The 21979-nt window shown below is 27.9% G+C and overlaps 1 protein-coding gene and 2 long non-coding RNA genes across 5 annotated transcripts in view; 1 reads left to right on the forward strand and 2 right to left on the reverse strand.

The window, feature by feature from the left end:
* LOC115240265 (probable G-protein coupled receptor 158) overlaps nucleotides 1-21979 on the forward strand; it is a 115253-nt gene that overhangs the window by 33127 nt on the left and 60147 nt on the right. The window lies entirely within an intron of this gene.
* On the reverse strand, nucleotides 6973-8640 carry LOC115240267. Its single transcript, XR_003884760.1, has 2 exons — nucleotides 7397-8640; nucleotides 6973-7130 (listed from the first exon to the last, which is right to left on the reverse strand). It is a non-coding gene; the product is annotated as an uncharacterized LOC115240267 (long non-coding RNA).
* Nucleotides 11226-21633, reverse strand: LOC115240266. Of its 3 annotated transcripts, XR_003884758.1 has the most exons (5): nucleotides 21455-21633; nucleotides 20113-20598; nucleotides 17510-17967; nucleotides 12289-13370; nucleotides 11226-12229 (listed from the first exon to the last, which is right to left on the reverse strand). It is a non-coding gene; the product is annotated as an uncharacterized LOC115240266 (long non-coding RNA). The 3 variants fall into 3 exon arrangements; XR_003884759.1 differs by having other exon boundaries at nucleotides 11226-13370; nucleotides 20113-20499; nucleotides 21455-21632; XR_003884757.1 differs by having other exon boundaries at nucleotides 11226-13370; nucleotides 21455-21632.

Raw genomic sequence — 21979 nt, forward strand, 5'->3', positions numbered from 1 at the left:
AATATGATAGACTCTTATATATATATATATATATTTATACTGTAGATTTGACAGTGGATACACACACAGCTATTATCTCATTTTTTTAAATTACCTTATATTCTCTGCGTGTTAAAGGACTTGTCGACATGTTCCATGGTTATCTTTTCTCTGACCTTGTGGACAAGGTGGGACAATTCTATCCGGAATAACAACGATACTTTCCTCTTGACAAGTTTTAGGTGGAATTACAGTCGCCAATATCACAATTATCAATAAAATATTCACGTGAAACTTCATTTTTTAACAATACCGCAAAACTCGCGATGCTTTATATAATACAAACGTTTAAATAATTTAAACACTTTACTTGTTTGAAATTTTGTTTGTTAATTATCTACCTATTTTTTTTTTATTTCTTCGAATTTTTGCCTCTTCTTTATGGATTAACTGTTTTCGCAATTATGACTTTGTTCGCTTCTAATAAGTAGCAAATGAACTCTGCAATATGTTCATTGCGAGTTTATTATTTATAATCCTTCGATTACATAAGCGTAATGAGAAAAAAAGATAAGACAAAGAAATTTTTTCTCACGATTATTTCTGAAGAAACGCGCGGAAATACAACTATTATAAAAAGTCATTACTTAATTATTTAAATAATAATTAATTACTTTTGATGTGCTATTTGAAAGATAGAATTATATCCATAGGAGGAAAATACAATTTATAGCGCGAATAAAATATAACGAATAAATAAACATTAAATTTAAATGCGGATGAAGAAAATATGTATCGATAGATAGAGTTAAAAATATAGGCTCGTAACAATTCTGTAAATTTAGCATTAGATATGATTATATGAATTTCATATTTTTAACAATTATCTTGTACTGCTACGTATAGTAGTATGTTACATGACTTGACAACATCGCCCATAACGATTTGAAACTTCATTTTTTAATAATGCCGCAAAACTCGCGATGCTTTAAATAATATAATACAAACGTTGGACAATTGAAGCTCAAATATTGCTTGTTCCTATTTCTTTTCTGATTATTTCAAATTTTATTAACTTTCTTTTATTTATTTAAACACTTTACTTGTTTGAAATTTTGTTTATTAATTATCTATCTATTTTTTTTAATTTTGTCAAATTTTTGCTCTTTTGTGGATTCACTGTTTTCGCGATTATGACTTCGTTCGCTTCTAGTAAGTAGCAAATGAACTCTGCAATCTGTTCGTTGCGAGTTTATCATTTATATTCCTTCGATTATATAAACGTAGCAAGAAAAAAAAATGTGGAAATTTTTTCTCATGTGACTACTTCTGAAGAAACGAAACTACGACTATTATAAAAAGTCATTACTTAGTTATTTAAATAATAATTAATTACTTTTGAAGTGCTATTTGAAAGATAGAATTATATCCATAGAAGGAAAATGCAATTTATAAAATCGCGCGAATAAAATATAACGAATAAATAAACATTATATTTAAATGCGGATGAAGAAAATATGTATCGATAGATAGAGTTAAAAATATAATAGGTTTGTAATAATTCTGCAAATTTAGCGGTAATTATGTAGAATAAGGCCTTTTCTGAATTTTGACAAATATGATCGGATCTCTCGGTAAAACTTTTTGTTGTGACTTCAACAGTGATAATCAGTCGGGGAAGCCCATCCTCAATCACCCCTATCCCCCCCAAAAAACCGAAAAACCCCCAAAATTACCAAAGCAAAGCGAGGTCCACCCCACAACCCAAACCAAATTTTAGTTTTAAATCAGAAATAGGTTTGCGTTAGGTTATATCTTCCGGAAGTGGAGCCCTCCCGTAGGGAGGGCGGAACCCACTGTGCCCACGCATATACTTTACAAAGTAAAGCAAAGTCCACCCCACAATTGTTGTGTGGATGGGGAGGAGAAATCACAATGGCTGCTAATATCACGATTATCAGCAAAATATTCACGAGAAATCTTATTTTTGATAAACGATGCCGCTCTCGATTTTTTAAATAACGAAAAGATTGGAAAATCGAAGCTTGAATATCGTTTATCCATATTTTTTTAATAGTCCTTTCTTCTAATTATTTAAAAATTTTTAAATCTTCTGTTATGCACGAAAAAATTATTTCACTCAAAACTTACTGCTCCATATTTTTGTCAAATATTTTTATGAATTTTTTTGAATTACTTTAAATATATTTTATCATCTTTGTTTTTCTCTCTTAGATCACTGAATCAGTGATCACTGCAGGCCTATCATTTATATCCTTCCGATCACGTAAACAAAGTGATATTTTTTAACAATACCGCAAGACTCGCGATGCTTTATATAATATAAACGTTTAAATAATTTAAACACTTTACTTGTTTGAAATTTTGTTTAAATATGTATCGATAGATAGAGTTAAAAATATAGGCTCGTAACAATTCTGTAAATTTAGCATTAGATATGATTATATGAATTTCATATTTTTAACAATTATCTTGTACTGCTACGTATAGTAGTATGTTACATGACTTGACAACATCGCCCATAACGATTTTTCCATTGACCTTGCGGACAAGCGATTCTATCCGGTGCAACTATTTCTGGAGATGGAACTCCTAACATTGGTATTTTTGTGTTTTTCTGACACGCTCCAGGTAGAATTATATTGGCCGCAAATATCACACTTATGAACAGAATCTTCACGAGAAGTTTCATTTTCGAGCAATATCGCAAAGCTTCGAAAATAATAGAAATACTGAAAGATCGAAATAAATATTTATTCGTATTTTTCGATTTTTTCGAATTTTTCTCTTATTTAATTCTCGTTTTTAAATTCTTCTCGTATTTCAATATTTCACTTACACGAAATTTTGTTTGTTGAATTGACAATTTTTTTATTTCCCCGAGTTTTTACTCTCTTTTTTTTTCACTGTTTTTTATTTTGATTGTTTTATTCTAGCAAATAAACGTACTTTGCAATCTATTCATTGCGGAGGCTTATTTATATTCTTCCGGTTACATAAGTGTAATGAGCAAAAAAACACAATTTTGCAATCAATTTTATAATTGTTTCGAAGAAACGAGAAACTATGTCTATTAATAATATTTAATTATTCATAAAGCAATTATGTGATTTTTTATGCGTTATCTAGGAAAAATATTAGAATTATGTCTTTATGAAAGATAGATGGAATCCACGATAAATGCAATAACACAAAAGAACTATATATAAAGAATTGTATTATATAAAGATGAAGAAAAATTGATATAAATAGATAGAAATAAAAATACGGTAGGCTTGTATTTATTCCGAGTTGATTGGATACAAGTTTGTCTCTTATCTCAGACTTTTAACAATTATCTTACACTTTTACGCCAAATGACTTGGTGACATTCTCCATTGATGATCTTTCCGTTGGCCTTTCGGGCAAGAAATAATTCTATTCGGTACAACGGTATGATATTTATTGGAATTTATTTTTGCAATCATAGATATACAAGTTTCTTCTATATTCTTTTGTCATTCTCTAGATAAAATCATAGTAGAAACCAATATCAGCAGAATCTTCACGAGAAGTTTCATTTTCTAGCAATATCACAAAACTGAAGAAATAATAAAAAGATTGAAAGATTATTTCAAATATTATTTGTTACTATCTTTCAATCCGTCATTTTTTCTGATTATCTGAAATATTTGCAATTTCTTCTGAAAAATATTCAGATATTTTTCTTTTTGATTTTTGTCAATTTTTCCTTACTTATTGCTCTTTATTAATTTCTTCGAATTTCCATAATATTTTTTTTTCTGATTCACAAGTTTGTTTGCTAGGTTTCAATACGAAAACAAAGTCTGCAATTTGCCCGTCATGGGCAATGATGTTTTTATTCTTCCAATTGCTTAAGCCTTTTATTGTTAATATAAAACTGATTTATTAACAACTTTACCACCGCTTCTGAGAAACTATGTTTGCAATAAAAATTTACATACGCAGCAAGTATTAATCTTTATATGCCAAGAGATAAGCTTAAAAAAAATACTATTCTCCGTTGAAAAGACACTTGTAACGTGATTTATCTTTCTGTATACAAGTATACCAGGCAGAATTACAGTGATCGCCAATATCATTATTTTCAATACGATGTTCACAAATAATCTCAGTTTTCAGCAGTAAATTTCGCAAAAAACGAAATTTTTCACGATTATTTTTATAGAATTTAAAGATTATAATTGTTATAAAAATGTGATATTATATATATGTACGTAACAATTATATCAATGTTTATATATTAGAAAACATTGTTGCAAAATAAGATTAATACTTATCGAGATAGCAGATAGCTGCAATGCATAAACATTCGCTTTCACGAAATGACTATACTTGTTGTTAGATATAAGAATAATCTCGTATCGGATGCGATCTTGCGCATTTAGAATTAGATATGATCATCTCATCATATATATTTTGTAGACATAAAGATCGTAAACATATAATTGCTGTAATAATCGCAATATGATTATTACAGCAATTATATGTAATAATATTTTTATTCAACATTATTTACATATTTAGCGAGTAAAACTAAAAATAAGCGACTTCAAACAATTTTGATTAGAAGAATAATTATATAATTTATTGATTAATTCGATGAATATATAAGATAATATTTGATATATTAGATATATTAGAGAATAAAAGTTTATATTTGCTTGCTTCTATAAGACACTTCTTGAATATTTAAAATCACGAATGTGTTTTCTCGAATCTGTAAACATAAAATTAATTAATATTAATTTAAAAAAAATTGATTATTTTTCATGATTTTTAGAAATACTATGAAATTAAATAATAATAATTAAAGTGAGAAAGAGAGAGATAGAAGTACGTAAATTACAATTAAATTTTCAGTACAAAATGATATAAAAAAGAGTGCACTTAAGAATAAGAAATAAAATAATTGAGATTATTGAACAATTTTATTTTTAACAATCAATAATAAAAAAATGAGTCTTTATAATATAATAAAATAATAATTCATGTATATGCAATATAAGTTTATATCTGCCTCTCTTGCAATTTTATATTTACATTACGATACATTAATTAACATAAATTTGTTATGATAAAACTATTATTTATTGCAATTATATAGCTACAATTTTAAATGTTCAATTGATAATTACTATGGTTGTAAAATGAAATCTCAATAATATCAAGATGCCCATTATTAGTGAGATTATTAGGGAAATAGCAAGTAATACTTTCATTTGTGATCCGAAAATTTGATTATTCGTCATGATTTTTAGAAATACTATAAGATTAAATAACCATAAACATTATCTGTTTTTTAAAATTTTGTTTTAAATAAGCTTAATAAATATGTAAATTTTCTTTTTTTTAATAAATATTTCTTCTAATTTTTTCATATTTTTTATTCTTTTCTGTACTTAAATTTATTATGATGTTTGTACAACTTCTTTTTATAAGGCTCCATTCTATTTCATTTTTAACCTATTGTATTCTTAATTTAATTTTTTACCTTTTTTATTTTTCTATAAAATACTGCTTTTTCATTACCGTTTAAACTTATTACAATTTTTTTGCTTTTTTCGTGAAACAGATGTCTTATTATATTGACACACACTTTATCCTTTTAGGAGCCCAACATGTACTATTATCTTCTTGTTATGCATTTACTATTTAAGCCTGTTCTCTTGATTACATATGCGGATTTCATTACATATGTAAATTTCATCATTATTATTTAAAAAAACCGGTTATAAAAGTATATTAGCATATCTTCTTTTATACATTAATCAAAATTACGGTATCTAAGATATAATATTTAAAGAACGTTAAACAAGTGCTTATATATATATTGTTTATTCGTATATATTTCGTTAATTTATAATATTTGCAAAACTATTATATATATTTTAGATAAAAATGTGCGTCAAAAATATTCATTAGACAAATGACTCAGTCCTAGTCTCCAATTAGAAAAATTAGAAAAAAAATATTGGTCTCTGTTTACTTTTTTACTTTGACAACGTTAAACAATTATTTTAAGAGAAGTTTGTGTTTGCCTATTCTCTCCAGCACACATATCTGTGACTTCAAAAGATTTATTTTATTCACATGATATATGTTAAGTAAGTGTGGTCTCGAGTAGTCGCGGAGAAAAGCTTGCAACAATCTTTGTTAGACAAATGAATACAAATGCAAGCTACAACGTAAACGTACAGGCACATAAATAACGTAGCATTGCGAGTGCTCAAAAGTAATATTTGTTAATATATATCTATAACAACGGCAAGTTAAACGGCATTACAGAGGATAAGATTGGGAATAAATAAATAAATAGCTATACATGATATATATGATTAATACATACATAATTCAATTTAATGGTAAAAAACATGAATACATGAATTTTATGAATATACAGAATATATTATTACATAGAATATTTCTGTTACTTTTTATCGTTATTGCAGTTATGATGGTTCCAATTTTTTCACTGTTTATATTCTCTTACCAGTTTTTTTTTTTCTATACTCTCAAGTCTCTTTGGCATATCTGAGGGTCTCGGCAAATAAACACGTATTGCGATTATTTTACGCAATATCAAATATTTATATAATTTATTTAATATCTCAGGATAATGCAAACTATTAATTATGGAAGATGCGGCATATCAAATTTTTCTCATGTTAATTCTTATAAACCTACTTTTTTTTTAAACAAACAAGGAATTACGATATCTAAAATACGAGATATAATCGCAGTCCAAAGTAAAATAGATAATTATTACTGATTTGCTTATATTTCGGAATGCTTAAATTACTTCTTGTTTATTGTTAGAATAGAATTATACTGAACATATGTTAATAGAATTATTAAGATAAAGTAATTTCTAAAAAATTGAATCTAAAGATTGAATTAATTTCTTCAATATAGAATATTTGAGGGAATTTTACAAAACAACACCTGGTATTAGCAAGAAAATTAAAATTTATTTTTTGTGAAGTATTATTTCATTATTTCATATTTCCCAAATTAGTTCAACGTTTTTTCATTATTAAGCAATTCTTGAATTAGTGATCTTGAGCTCAACATATTCGAGGGATCTCGATTTACCACGTATTAATCAGCTGCAAACAAATACAGAAAATCAGATCAAGAAAGATTATGTGAATTATTAATTTAAAAAAATCAAAATCTCTCTCTCTCTCTCTCTCTCTCTCTCTCTCTCTCTCTTGCTTGCAGTTTTACATGTATACAGATATGATGATTTATTATTCTTAATTTGGCATAATAAAAGCTTAATATTTTATCTGTTGCCAAAATTAAAACACAGAATTTTAAATTGATGATTATTTGCACTTGTCTTCATCGTTATTAAGGCATGTAACATTACCTTATTTTTATTATCACATCCTCGTGGACAAGGAGTTGTCAATCTCCGTCCACGTTTGCAAATTCCCGATGATATCACAATGGCCATTACCACAATCATCAGGAAAACATTAAGGAATATTTTCATTGTGCTATAAAAATAATCTTTACGCGTTCTGCGGAATCTAAAATTAAACTGCGAAATGACATATATTCAAAATTTATTTTTTTTTTTCGAAATTCTAGAATAAATTCTATATAAGCTTTTTTTTCTTTTCGATTTCTTCCTTGTTTTTTGATGTGTTGTAGATTGAAGATGTTTACATCATTTTCTGCACTCTATTATAATATTTACAATTTCTTAATGGTTTTAACTTTGTATTCTCAACAGTTTTAAATTCTTTGAAATAACACAAGGTTTTTTTTTTACTTTTCTGTAATATCCGGCTCTAATTTTTTCACCGTTTGTAATTATTACAATGTTTTTCGTCTTTTTACAAATTTAATCTTCTCACTCAATCTGATCGCTTGAACAACTCACCACGTTTTGCGGCCCCTCTATCTGGTGTTCACTATTTATAATCCACATGTGATTACGCAGCATTAATTATATGAAGGACCGGTTTTGAATTGTAATTGATCAAAAAGAAAACTTGTTGTGAATCGTATTTTTCTCTAAATAAACAAGAAATTATAATATCCAATTTACAGGGTTGGATAAGTTAATTTTTTTTTTTAACTAAGTTAAGTTTAATGGCGCAAAAATTAACTAAGTTTACATTAAAAGTTATTTAAACAAAAATTAATTCAGTTAAAGTTAATTCTCTATTCAACAGCGAATATACACATCCGACAAACTTGTACGACAAATGAAATATTCGCATTAAGATCAACCATTTTCATACGACTTTAATATTGATGAATTTTTTTAACTTGTATAAAAAAAGTTAATAAGTTAATGTATTTAAAAGTTAATACTAACGCATTTAAAAATAACTAGTTTAAGTTAAAAATTAACACGTTTAAAATTAACTAAGTTAAGTTAAAAGTTATTAACTTCTCAACTTTTTAACTTAACTTTTAACTTTTAACTTTTGACTAGTTACTACCCAACCTTGCCGGTTTATGTGTAAGATTTAGTCACACATAATGATAATTATTTTTCGCATATACTATCAAAATGCTTGAAAAATCTCTCGTTTTATTTTAGAAGTTTATGTTAGAAAAAATTCTACTAAATATATTACGTATAACATAATATATATATATATAAAATGATGAAATATGAAGAATTAGATTTACAATTGTTAAATTAATTTGTCGATTATAATTCGCTAATTGTTTATAAATACGTATTGCGATTCTTCTACGTAGTATCAAGTATTTATATAACTTACTTAATATCTCGCGATTATGCAAACTATTAATTATACAAGAAGCGGTACATATCAAGTTTTTTTCATGTAAATTCTTAAACCTACTTTTTTTAAATAAATAAGAAATTACGATGTCTAAAATAGAGATATAATCACAGTTCAAAGTTAAATATATAATTATTACTAATTTGTTTATATTTTCGAATGTTTAAATTACTTCTTGTGTATTTTTCTTGTTACAATAGAATTATAATGAATATGTTAATAGAATTATTAAGCATTGATCTTCCTGTAAAAAGTCTTGCGTTTTTTATCGACGGTTCGTGTCTGATGGGAATGTGTTGCTCTGTTATTCTCTGACATGCTTTTCAATGTTACACGATTGAACTTGGATGATGGATCTCTGTCTATCTTATGTTTAACTCCACAGTCGTTCTTAGAGAAATATATCCCATAGACGTCGAGCATCGATTTGAAGGTTTTCGGTTGACATTTTTATCTGCGTTTTACCCATGACATTAATGATCAGGAACCCGGATCGAACCGAAATCAGAACCGATAACCGTAAACCGTATTGAAATTCTGTTAAATTTATAACACCGGAATCATAACCGGACTGTTAAATTATTTTCCGTTTACGATTCTTTTCAGTACCTTTTCGGTTTTTGCAATTTATTTCCACAAAATATTTTTATATTACTAATTTAAATTTTTTATCGTTTTCTTGGCTGGGTGTCATCGGAAGATAATAAACCTAATAAAAATAGAATTTTCAAAAAGTCAAGAATGGAAAAAATAATGAAGAAAAAAATAATAAGTGCATAAAAATAATTATTTTTCAAATTAAATTTTTGTGTTGTCACGAACATAAAATAATTTACATTTGATATTACTTGTGTGCGATCGTGGCGCAGGGAGCTGTGCGTCTGCTCTGAGTTTGTCGCTATTTTATTATTAAGCAATTCTTGAATTAAAGACCTTGATCTCAAAATTTTCGAAGCAGCACGGTGTTTTTTGCATTTCTTGTATTTTGATAATTATTTATCTGCAAACAAATACAGAAAATCAAAGCAAGATAGAATATGTAAACTGTTAATTTTAAAAAATTATAATATTTCTCTCTCTCTCTCTCTCTCTCTCTCTCTCTCTCAGTTTTATATCTATATAGAGATTGTGATTTATTATTCTTAACTTTGCCTGATAAAAGCTTGATGTTTTATCTGTCGCATTAAGATTAAGATTAAAACAAAATTTTAAATTGATGATTATCTGCACGTGTCTTTATGGTTATAAGGGCATGTGACATACTTTATAACTATCGTAATATTGTGGGTAAGAGCCTGTTGTCAATCTCAGAGGGTGATCAGTATAGTAGATTGCCAATGATATCACAATGGTCAATACCACAATTATCAGGAAAACATTAAGGAATATTTTTATTGTGCTGTAAAAATAATGTTTATGTATTCTATAGAATTCAAAATTAATTCGCAGATGGACATTAATTCAAAATTAATTCGCAGAAGGACATTTATTCAAAAAGTTCATCATTTTTTCGGAATAAATTTTATGTAAGGTTTTTTTTTCTTGTTAATTTCTTTTGTTTTTTTGACGTGTTGTAGATTATAGATACTTACTTCTCATTCTGTATTCTATTATAATATTTACAATTTCTTGATGATTTTAACTTTGTATTTTCAATAGTTTTAGATTCTTTGAAATGATACAAGATTTCTTTTTATTTTTCTGTAATATCCGATTCTAATTTTTTCACCGTTTGTAATTATTACAATTTTTTTCGTCTTTTTATAAATTCGATCTTCTCAGCACATCTGATCGTTCTAACAAATCACCGCATTTTCCAGTACCTCTATCTGATGTTTACTTTTTATAATTCATCTATGATTATGCAGCATTAATTATATTAAGGATAACCGGTTTCGTAATGTAATTACAAGAAAAATACTTGTTGTGAATTGTATTTTCCTCTAAGTAAAAGAAAAATTATAATAATCAGTTTGTGTGAGATTTGGTCGCACATAAAGATAATTATTATTTTTTGCATATATTTCGAAATGCTTGAAAAATTTCTCGTTTTCCGTTTATTTTAAAAGTTTGTTATTTTAGAAGAAATTCTACTAAAATTATATTACGTATAATATAATAAAAAATGATCTCTGAAGAATTACATTCACAATCATTAAATTAATTTATCGATTATAATTTGATCTTTAATAAGATTTCTCAATCGCTAATCGTTTAAGTTTTGTGCATATTATATGTAACGTCATTGTCATATCATCGTTAATTAATGTGATAACGTGATAACTAGAAAATTTAATTTAATATATAACAAAATATATCTGCCAGAGGCTCTAAAAATGCAAGATGTAAATGTAATTTTACTGTCAGAGATCTTTGATTTTATTTTATATATCATTTTGATGGACAGGAATCAGGCTGACTATCATTGTGTAATTAATTGTATTTACCTTTAATTCATGACATGTACGCATACACAATACAAATAATATTAATCGTATAATGTGAATTTATTAGAATTTTGTTGATACATGGAGTATTTTCGTCGTTCTATCGCTACTACGATATTTTGGAGCTTCAACTCGCTTTTAGCTTTTAACTGATATTGCTGAAATGTTGGTCTGCAAACAGACATAAAATACACATGTCGTACTTTAGGAAGGAATCTGTCGCAAATCAGAACATATAATTTTCAGAGATGAAGGAAATCACACCGGAAGAAGTTATATTTTAATAAATAAACTCTGAAAGTATATTAACTCTAAAATATATTATAAACTCAATATACATAGATCGTTAAATAATTTATTTTACATCTTTGTATATTTATTTGACAAAATTTAAATTGAAAAAAATATACATATATCGATATAATTATTATCAGCTAATTTACTTAAAGTCATAACATTTAAAACTGCGCCAACATCATTAGCTAATTAATAATCATAGTTAATGAAACATACTTTTTCTGATTATTAGTAAAAACGTACGTACGATTAAATGGAAAAGTACGGATATTAAAGTATTACATTAATAGTTTTTGCATTATTGAAATCCGAGAGCTTTGATAAAAACTCTTGTGATTCAAGCGCCGATTTCGTATAAAATTGTGTATAATATATAATTGCGCTTTTATTTTTTTAATATTATTCTTTTTGCTTAATGTATTTTTTCAAAAAGTGGTTACTGCTGTCTCATTATAAAGGTTTGCGACATATTCCTCTAGAATCTTGTCTCTCGCCTTCCGGACATTTTGCAGTTGTTCTTCTGGGCGCGTCTACAATCCTGCGCTCGTAACCAAGCTTCTCCGACGGTATAAACATAAGATGTTTATCCTCATTTTCTTGACAGATTCTCAGCGGTACAAAGATTAACGTCGTCGTCACAAATATAAATAAAGTAATAATAGAAAACTTTATCTTATAATAATATTTTGTCTAAAAATAAAAGTTAAATTATTAATAATTTTTGTAGCTTTAATTCCGCATTTACTTACCTTTAGCGGCTCTCTTTTCTCAATTATTAAATATTAAGTTTCGCGAAATTTTCGAAATTTTCTATGTATTATACACTACAGTTTTGCTCCGTTTGTTTCAACCAATATTTTGCCGCTTCGCTATCGTATGTTTCTTATTTATACTCGGATGTTATACATCTGACGATGCACTTTGCTTTAATATAATAAAAAATAAAATTAAAAGTGCAGATTGGAGCGTATTGGATCACGTCATCGCGATCGAAGTTATCAATATCAATGTGATAAACTGACATATGTATCCATGTTAAATTTTTTTTTTTTTTAGACATTTTAGTAAAAGCGACAAAAATATTACAAATCTAATAAATTAATAAATATAATAATATTATGCAATAATAAACCTGGTCAATTTCGCATATTTCTATATTTTATTCTACAATTTCTTACACGCTCTAGACACTATATCCTTCTTAACTATATCCCTTAGATATACTTACTTACCACTGACTAATATCGATCTTCGATATAGTGAAAGATGTTTTAAAAATAACATCATTCATCAATCGATAAAAAATAGGTCATTATATATATTAGTGAATATATTTGTATTTAATAAATAGAAAGACAGTGAAAAAAAGAAGATGTATAAGTTCATATTTTTTTCTCATATTTAGCATTAAATACAACTGTTAATTTTTTTAACTTTATATTATTAATAATATATAATTTATTTTTTATATTGTCAATTTTTTCTATTTATTACTAGATTTTGTTGAGATACATGTATATGATTTCCTCTGTTTTACATACAAAATTGAATATAAAAAAAGTTTCAACTAATGAAAAAATTTATGGTTATATAAAATACATATATCGAGATTCATATATTACAGCTACAATTTATCACACAATTAATATAACAATAATTTGGAATGAACGATATCGATAAATGGTCGCATTGAGGTAGCGGAATAGCTGCTTCCTCTGATAATGCAAAGCTGGACAAATCAATTTAACCATTTCCACATCGCCCCATTGTTACGATATTTCATCACGACGCTTGTACGTACTTTAGGATGACATCGCTCGTATTGTCGAATCTGCAAGGGAACATAAAAATTGATGGCGCACAGATAAAAAAAGCAATAAAGTTTTTGATATTTTTATTTGGCGATATAAAAATTGAATTATGTGCAAAAGATTTCAATTTGTTTATGTTTTCTTTTTTACACGCTATGAATTCTATTTTATTGCTGTATTTAGACACGCTAAGTACTTCCGGCAGAAATTTACATAGAAAACATAAATCTCAGCTAATAAGGCACTTTATTTCAAAAATATATGTCAGAGATATTCATCATTCGTAAATTAACGCAATTTTTAAAGTTAATATGCATAATTGTATAAAGAATATTCTGAAAGAAATTTTCCGATTTTTATATCTGCGGAAATAATTAACATTTTAAAAAATAATTATTATGCACAATTTAACTTTTTATTTGTTCTTTAAACAGATAGCTAATGAACAAAATTACATAATTGCCCAAAAAATTTCCCCCAAAAAATTTTATATATAAACTTTTATATATATATATGCGGTGATAAACGAGTAATTAATTTTATAAATAACAAATAAATTAAATATTATAAATGGTTCTCTTTATACTTGCTCAGCCGCCACTCAACACGTATTTCGGATTTTTTTTCTATTTTCTTCTTCGTCCATAACTATTCTTTAACTGTTTCATGAAATTCACACATGACACATACTCGCATAAAATTTAATTAATTGCGATTGTGCGATAATCAATAATATAGTGAAATGCATTTTGTATATCCGATATTAATCGCATGACATGTGCATTTTTTTTATTGTGATGGAAAAGCTACGATTACTTTGACACATCTTGAAAATTGCATTAGTATCAGATTTATACGCCATTTATTGCAACAATATTATATCATTTGCTAACAAATAGCATTTTATTTTATATTTCGTTATAACGTAAATGAATATAAAATCAAGTCGAAATTGAAAGTAAATATTCGCGATATTTGATAAATACCGTGTAATATCCGAAAATATGATTAGATAGATATATGTTGACTATTTGTACGATAGATTCTGATTTAATAAATCTCGCGAAATTAGTAATCAACTACGACAATACATGAATGACGTTATTATTATATATGATACATTATGTATAATTGATAAATATTAAAATATGGTTTGATAACGATTGTATTTATTAATACAAAATGGTTTACAAATTACATTGCGAAGCCATTCGATCGAAATAGATTCACCCAGCATCTGCAATGTTTTGTTAATGATTGAAAAATAAGCATAAAATAGCATCGATGATTGCATCCTGATGACGCACGACGCTAAATGAAGTCGAATTAATGGCGAGTTAAAATGCGATGTATCGTTTAAATATGTACAATTAAAAATTACAGTATATTGTGATATATTTTCAACACATAAATCTCACGAAATCAATGTATTATTAATAAATGATCAATATTTTATATGGCTCTCTCTCTCTCCTCTCTCTCTCTCTCCTCTCTCTCTCTCTCTCACTCTCTCTCTCTCTTTCTCTCTTTCTCTCTCTCTTTCTCTTTCTCTCTCTCTCTCAAAGTATGTTAAACATAAACATAAACACACTACGTGTGTTTATAACGAATATGCGGTTGGCATCGTAATCATTTGTTCGGCGACGGTCGAGCAGGAAGGTAGGAGCGCGAATCGCTTCGCGTATTATCTTTTAATCGTATTACCTATCTTACGAGAAACACAATTATCTTCTACGAAGATTACAATTATCGATTAACTCGTGAATGTCGAACGAGGAATATTTATCAAGATAGATATTTTGGTAAAACTGCACAAAAGATAACACACCTCCGATTTAATCGCTATTTAAATATATTGTAGGGGAGGTTTTTCCGAGTAATTCCCCGCAAGAAATAAGTGGGGAACGGCATTGGTTTAGGAGATATAACAAATTGAAATTTCACAGTTTTAATGCTTTTTCTCGGGTATTATAAAGTAATATTAGGAAAAATGAAGTTTGTGTACGTTGTATTTGTTATAGAGCAGACGAAAAAGTGTTTGTTTACATTTACAGAATAGGTACACGATCATGGATATTTTGTCAATAATGTGTTTCACCTATTTCTCGCAGTTCGTTAACAGCTTTCAACGCGCGACTACATGAATTTCTGGGTCATATCTTCAAAAACCTTTCCTACAACATATTTAAGTGACGATTAAATCGGAAATGTGTTACCTTTTATGCAATTTTATCGATATTTTGCACGATTTTTTCATCTGAAACAAGACCAAAGCAATAAGGCTTAACAATTACATATATAACGAGTGATAATTATTTTTTTATAATACTTTGAGAATAAATATCTCGCATCGCGTTTTCAATTTTTCTTGATTTCAATATAATTTGCTCGCAAAATTACCGAATCGAAAACAGAATACGCAAATCATCGGATCGAATAATCCGATGGTACATCGCGGTATATCGTGTCGATTAATTAGGCATTAACTCGTCTTGTTTAGCGTGTACTACACGAAATCAGAGAGGATGAAGTTGTCGATGCTATTTTAGAATTTTTTGATCATTAACAAAACATCACAGATAGAGGACAAATCGATTTCGCTCGAGTGGTCTCGTGATGTTTCAATACATATATATATAACCTGATATTTTAATATTTATGAATCGCAAATCTAAATTCGGTGTTCACACATCGTCGTAATTTATCGCGCATTCCGCGAGGTTTATTGCATCGAAATCTGTCGTGCGAATAATTAGCAAATTTTTATTATTTTTTGTTATACTTTCATATATCACGCGATTTATCTCTTCAAATATATTATATTTATCCAGTATCGCGGACATTTATTTTTATTTTATACTTGTATATTTATTCATAGTATTTGTTAGCAACAGATGTAGTATTATCGCGAGAGTGACGCAGAAATTTGATCGTGCGATTCTCAATGAGTTGATGATAGTTTTCGTGTTGTTCTCTCGTCGTAATAAAGTGCGCGTCGCGTGCGGTTAACGTCGACAGTGCCGTGCAAAGTGCATCGCAATCGTCGACTAATTCTGTTGATTAGTGCGCGCGCGATCATAATTAACCGTGTTTTCGCGAGTGAGTGTTATGTGAGTGCCATGGAACAGCCCCAGAGTAATCAAACACGAAGAAGAGAGACGGAGGAGGCCTGAGATGACGTCGAGCGTCGGCGGAGCAACCGTGGGGTAAGGAATTTGTAACTCATTTAATTTATTTATTGCTTATGAAATTAATTAGCGATGTATATTAGGCAGTAATGATGTATATTTTACCTTATTATATATGATATAACGCAATATAAAATATTTTAGATTTTATTTTTAAATAAAATTGAACTATTTAATAAAATATTTCTTGTAATTAATATATTTTTAAAGTATGTATATATAAAATATTGTTTAATATTTATAATTATTTAGATTCTTTATACATATATAAGGATTAATATTTTCATCATACTTTATAAAAAGTTTATGTATAAAAAAATTTCTTTTGGGAAATGATGTTACTCTTTTTTATTAAATATCTATTTAAAATAAAAAGGATTTATTTTGCGTAGTAATTACTTTTTGAAATATTAATTATTTTGAACATTGTTTTATAATTTAAATATATTTACATTTTACACATTAACTTTATATAATACAATTCTGCTTTGCGCATCGTATTAATAAGTGTGGTAAATTAGTTTTTATTTTAATTTCAAGATAAAGAATTCATATAATGATATCGCAGTAGTAAACAAATTTTTTTTATTTATTCTTATGAATAGTTTATTTGAAATATTCGGTTTTACTATTTGTATAGTTATTATTATATTAAAAGAAAATTAGAAATTTAGATTAATAACAATATTAGAATTAAATTTATAATATCTTTTAGATCTCTATTATTTTAAAATAAATACGCACTTGCCATAAAAAAAAAAATAAAAGAAGAACAGAGAATATTTATAGTCACATATTCCCATTAATATGTGATAAAAATTATGTTAATAATTATGTTGTCTCTTTTATGCGCCACTTTTATTTTAATTTTTATAACCCAAAAAATATAAACTTTCAATTTTTTCAAAATTATATATATTTGTTTCAAAGTTTTTATAATTTAAAAAAAAAATTATGCTATATAAATTTACCATGCATAATTCTCTCTTCTTAAAATTTCTCCTAAGAATCTTCTAGAAGGATAGAATCATTCGACACTTTCCCTGCTGGTCACGTCGCTGTCCAATCGGACACGGGAACTGCGGCACTGTTATAATATTTAACGGTGATATTGTTGCCGATCCTTCAGTGGTAGACGATGTGACTCGATTTCTATTCGGTGATAATGATACGACGGTCATTATCGTCACGGCAATCGTTAACAATACGATCCAAAATTTCATTTTCTCGATATTCACCAGGCGAATATAAACTGTCTCGAACGTTTGCTCTCGATAAGATCTGTTGAAATGGCGTGTACGACGTATAAATACTTTCGTTGACAAAGCAGAAATGTTTTGCGACGCTGTTTTCTCGCTAGTCGCCGATCATTTATAAAGATGTACGCTGTTGTTATGCAATGACTGATTAGCTTTTCGTCGAGGATTCCCTGGATCAATAAAATTACAGTTCATAATTTCCAAACCCACTACAGAAATTGAGACTCATACGGTGGCGTGTCAAAGGTGAAGCAAATCTTTGATAAGAATTTATCAAAACAAGCGTAACCTTGTTGCACTTTGAGATGATGATAAATACATTATTATTTTAATTTGGATTCAATTTCTGGATGAAAATATTTAAAAAAACTTTGTTATTTTTAGTTCAATAAATCGTGCGAATTGATTTTCAACGATAACGTTCCGCGATATTTTTAGCTTAAAAATATTTTGTTGATAAATTTTCATATATAATTTTATATAATTAATAACAATGTTTATATTATATATTCATTTTCCCAATATCAAAATTTTTATACAAATTTTCTTATTTTTTCATTGCATGTTTTTTAAAAGTTTCTTTTTAAATCCGAATTATATTTTATATTCTCGCTTATTTTCTTAAATTATTTGGCTATCTGAATTCTTCTTTTTATTTACTTATTTTATGTAAGTTCTGTGGAATTAAAAAAATTTAAGCCAATTTTTCTGAAATTTTATATTAAAAAACATTTTTCTTTAGAATAGCTAATAATCGAAGTATTCAAAGTTGTTTAATACATCTTATTTAAAGTTAATGTAACAGCCAAGTATCATTTTGCATTTCAAATAATAGCCGTGAAACGTATAAATATTCATATGTGAGGCTCACAGAAAATATCTTGTCTACGAGTTTGCGTGAATATCGAAATTATCAAACATAAAGAGAGAAAGAGGTAGAGGAGAGAAAAAAAGAGAATTAGAAATACGAAAGTGACTTTTGCGGGAGATAAAGCGCATAAAAATATTTAAATGAGAAAAGCTTTTTTTTCCGCTTATTTCTATTCAAATATTGCTAAAGTGTATTAGAAAAACTTTATTTATATAGTCAATTTTATATAGAAGCTTGGTTTTTGTCGCAAAAATTTGTTACGCAAGAAAATACCTTTATGATGATGAAATTTGGTTTATCGGACTGACAAATATTTGACTTTTGCGTTGAATAAAGTTTCGTTTTTAGTAACCAAACAGAATATCGTTTTTAAAGCGAACCCATCTAGTTTTAGGACAGGAAAAAAAATTTGATTGGTTCAAAAAGAAAAACTTGATTTTCCAAGGTAAAATACATTTAGCTCTTAATATAAGAGGTTTAATTTGTATAGAACAAATGCATGATTAGTTTGTTTAAGAGAGATACGATATCTTGAATAAAAGAAATATAATTTTTGTAAGAATGATTTTAGTATTTAGAATAAAATGTTTTTTTCATGAAAAGTCTTTTAAGAAGCTTTCAAATTTTGGGTCTCTCATATTCAATAAAAAGTTACATGCAGAGTAAAAAAATCTGGATTTGTGTGTGCGGTCGAACAAATATCGAACTTTTATAACAATGTAGCTTTTAGATAAAAACACAACAATTAATCTTCTAAAATGCAACGTAAGTGAACAGATTGCTTCCACTTTTAAAACCGTGATAACAAATACGTTTGTTAGTTTCCTACATAAAACCTGCCAATTTTTATAAAAATGTTTGCTTGACGGTAGAACTTGACGATAAAATCATGTAATTAGTTCTTTGAAAATACAATTACACATTTTATAATTATAAATGAAAAACGTTTGTGCGAATGAAACAAATTATTTTATTATAGATATCATTAATTTGTACGCATAATGATAAATTTAATAATATCATTAAATTGTATGCGTAAATTAATTGCATGTTTATTACATATATTAATTAAATAAAATTAAGAGCATGCAAAAATTTAAGGTACATGGCGAAAACATTTTTTTTTTTTTTTTTTTGAATAATTTTAGTAATATTTAAAATTACCGTTACTTTTAAATATTAAATAATAGCTTCGAATTTCAAACGACAGCTTTAAGCTTGGAATATTGTTCCGTTTACGCGGAGATGTCATGAATCATACTATTAAACTTTAAATGGTATTCTGGAATGTCAGAAGACTTAAGCAATGATCATTTATTAACAGCCACTCAACTAGCACGGTAGTAGAAGTTCATTAAATTTCAAAGGCCTTTTATGCATGAATTTCGCGGACCGTCAATCAAAGGTTAAAGACCACCGATGCAGAAAAAAACACCGAACTAACCGTGTGAAATGTTAATCAATACAATACGAGCCTCCATCGTCCCTTCATATCTCGACGATACCTTCTTCCGTCTCTCTCGATCTCGACGAAGCGTTCCGGCACAGTGATAATATTCCTCTTGACCCGTTTTTTAATTTCGCTTCCGTCTTCCGTGACAACCGGCGTCTCGGCCGACAAAATGGCTACGACCTCCTGCGTCTTATCCGTCACGATTTCTTTTACTTTTTCACTGTCAGTCACCGTCGTTCTTTCAGCCATTGTAACGCCTCCTCGATTGTTGGATTCTTAAACGATTTTCGATAATCCTATTTTTCCGTCTAATCTTGCCGTCAGATCTTCGATAGATCCCTGTCTTTCGGATCGACTTTTCAGATACGGTCGTTGCTTCTTGAATATTAAATAATAACTTTGAATTTTAAATGACTTGAATTTTAAATCTGAACGACTGTTTGTGTGTGATAATATCATGAATCATATTCTTGAATTCTAAATGAAAAAAAAATTTTGAAATGTTAGATAAAAATATCTTGAAAAAGCGATTTTCTCTCTCTCTCTCTCTCTCTTTCTCTTTTTTTAAGTAAAATCCCCTGGAATAATTATCTAAAATCTTAACTCGTACATTTTCAATATTAAATACTATATTTTCACATATATAAATCTTAAAGAGAGAAAGAGAGATTTAATAAATGTTTAATATAAATATAATTTTTCTGGAGTATATATATATATTTAAATAACATTTTAAAATCTTTAGTAACACATATTTTCTATAGTTTTAAGCAGTATTTCTAAGACCACTGAATGGGAAATTATTGTCGTTAAACTGTCGTTTCGATTTTTATAGTAGCAATTCATTTTTCTATTACTTATTGGAATGACCTCGGAATGTTTCTTGCCACTTTATCGATTCGACAATGTCTTATTGCCATTATGAAACTCGATTTATTGTCTCATTGTCAGATATTATTGATATTTAAAATTTCTTTCCGTTTCAAACATATATTGCATGAAAGATATTAATCCAATTTATACATAATACACACGTTATATCACGCGCGTGTCAGATGAATTAAATAATAATCTTTCATTTATCTCAACTCTGTCGATTTACAATATTGTTTAGCAATGTTATATTATAATTCAATTTTTACCGAATTTGATATTTAATATTTAATATAAAAATGTGTGCATATATGTATATGTATACATATATATTTTCTCTATTGAATACGTTAAATATAATTACATTTCTTAATGCTTTAAAAAACTAAGAGAGAGAGAGAAAGAAAGAAAAAGAGAAAAAACTGTTTTATATATCTATATAAAATATCTTTTTATTTACCATAAATATTGATTTGTGGTATATAACCTTCTCAAAAGTTCTTATCATCGTCCGCCGTGTTACAGCACATTACGACGCAGAAAAATATTATCTTGAATCCATCGAACGTGTAATCTATCAGCGTAATTTGGCGCGTTTCTCACGGCGTCTCTTCGGTTTACTCGACAACGATTTCTTGACGATTGAGGAGGTCTCTTTTTTTCCCATCCGCTCGATACTCGCGGTCTTATCGTTATCGTTTGCTATCAATTGGCAAACGTTAAGCCTTATCGTGGAAGGTTCGCTCTTTATTGCGCCTGAAGCGGATTCCGGACGGATTAGAAGCGCTCGGGCGCGGCTCTTCAACTTGGACGAAGTGCTGTTGAAGGGCTATTGCGGGACGAAAGGCAAACGTTCATCGCCGTCGTCATCACGCGAAAGTAAATTCGAGCTACAAATGCAATAGCCGAGAAGAATGGAATGCAGTTGCAACGGATTACGGTTAAATTCTCGAAATTGCAGCTGCCGCGGGGAAAAGCGTGGCAG

The sequence above is a fragment of the Formica exsecta genome, unplaced genomic scaffold, assembly GCF_003651465.1.
Source record: "Formica exsecta isolate Colony F162 unplaced genomic scaffold, ASM365146v1 scaffold423, whole genome shotgun sequence".
Classification (NCBI taxonomy): domain Eukaryota; kingdom Metazoa; phylum Arthropoda; class Insecta; order Hymenoptera; family Formicidae; genus Formica; species Formica exsecta.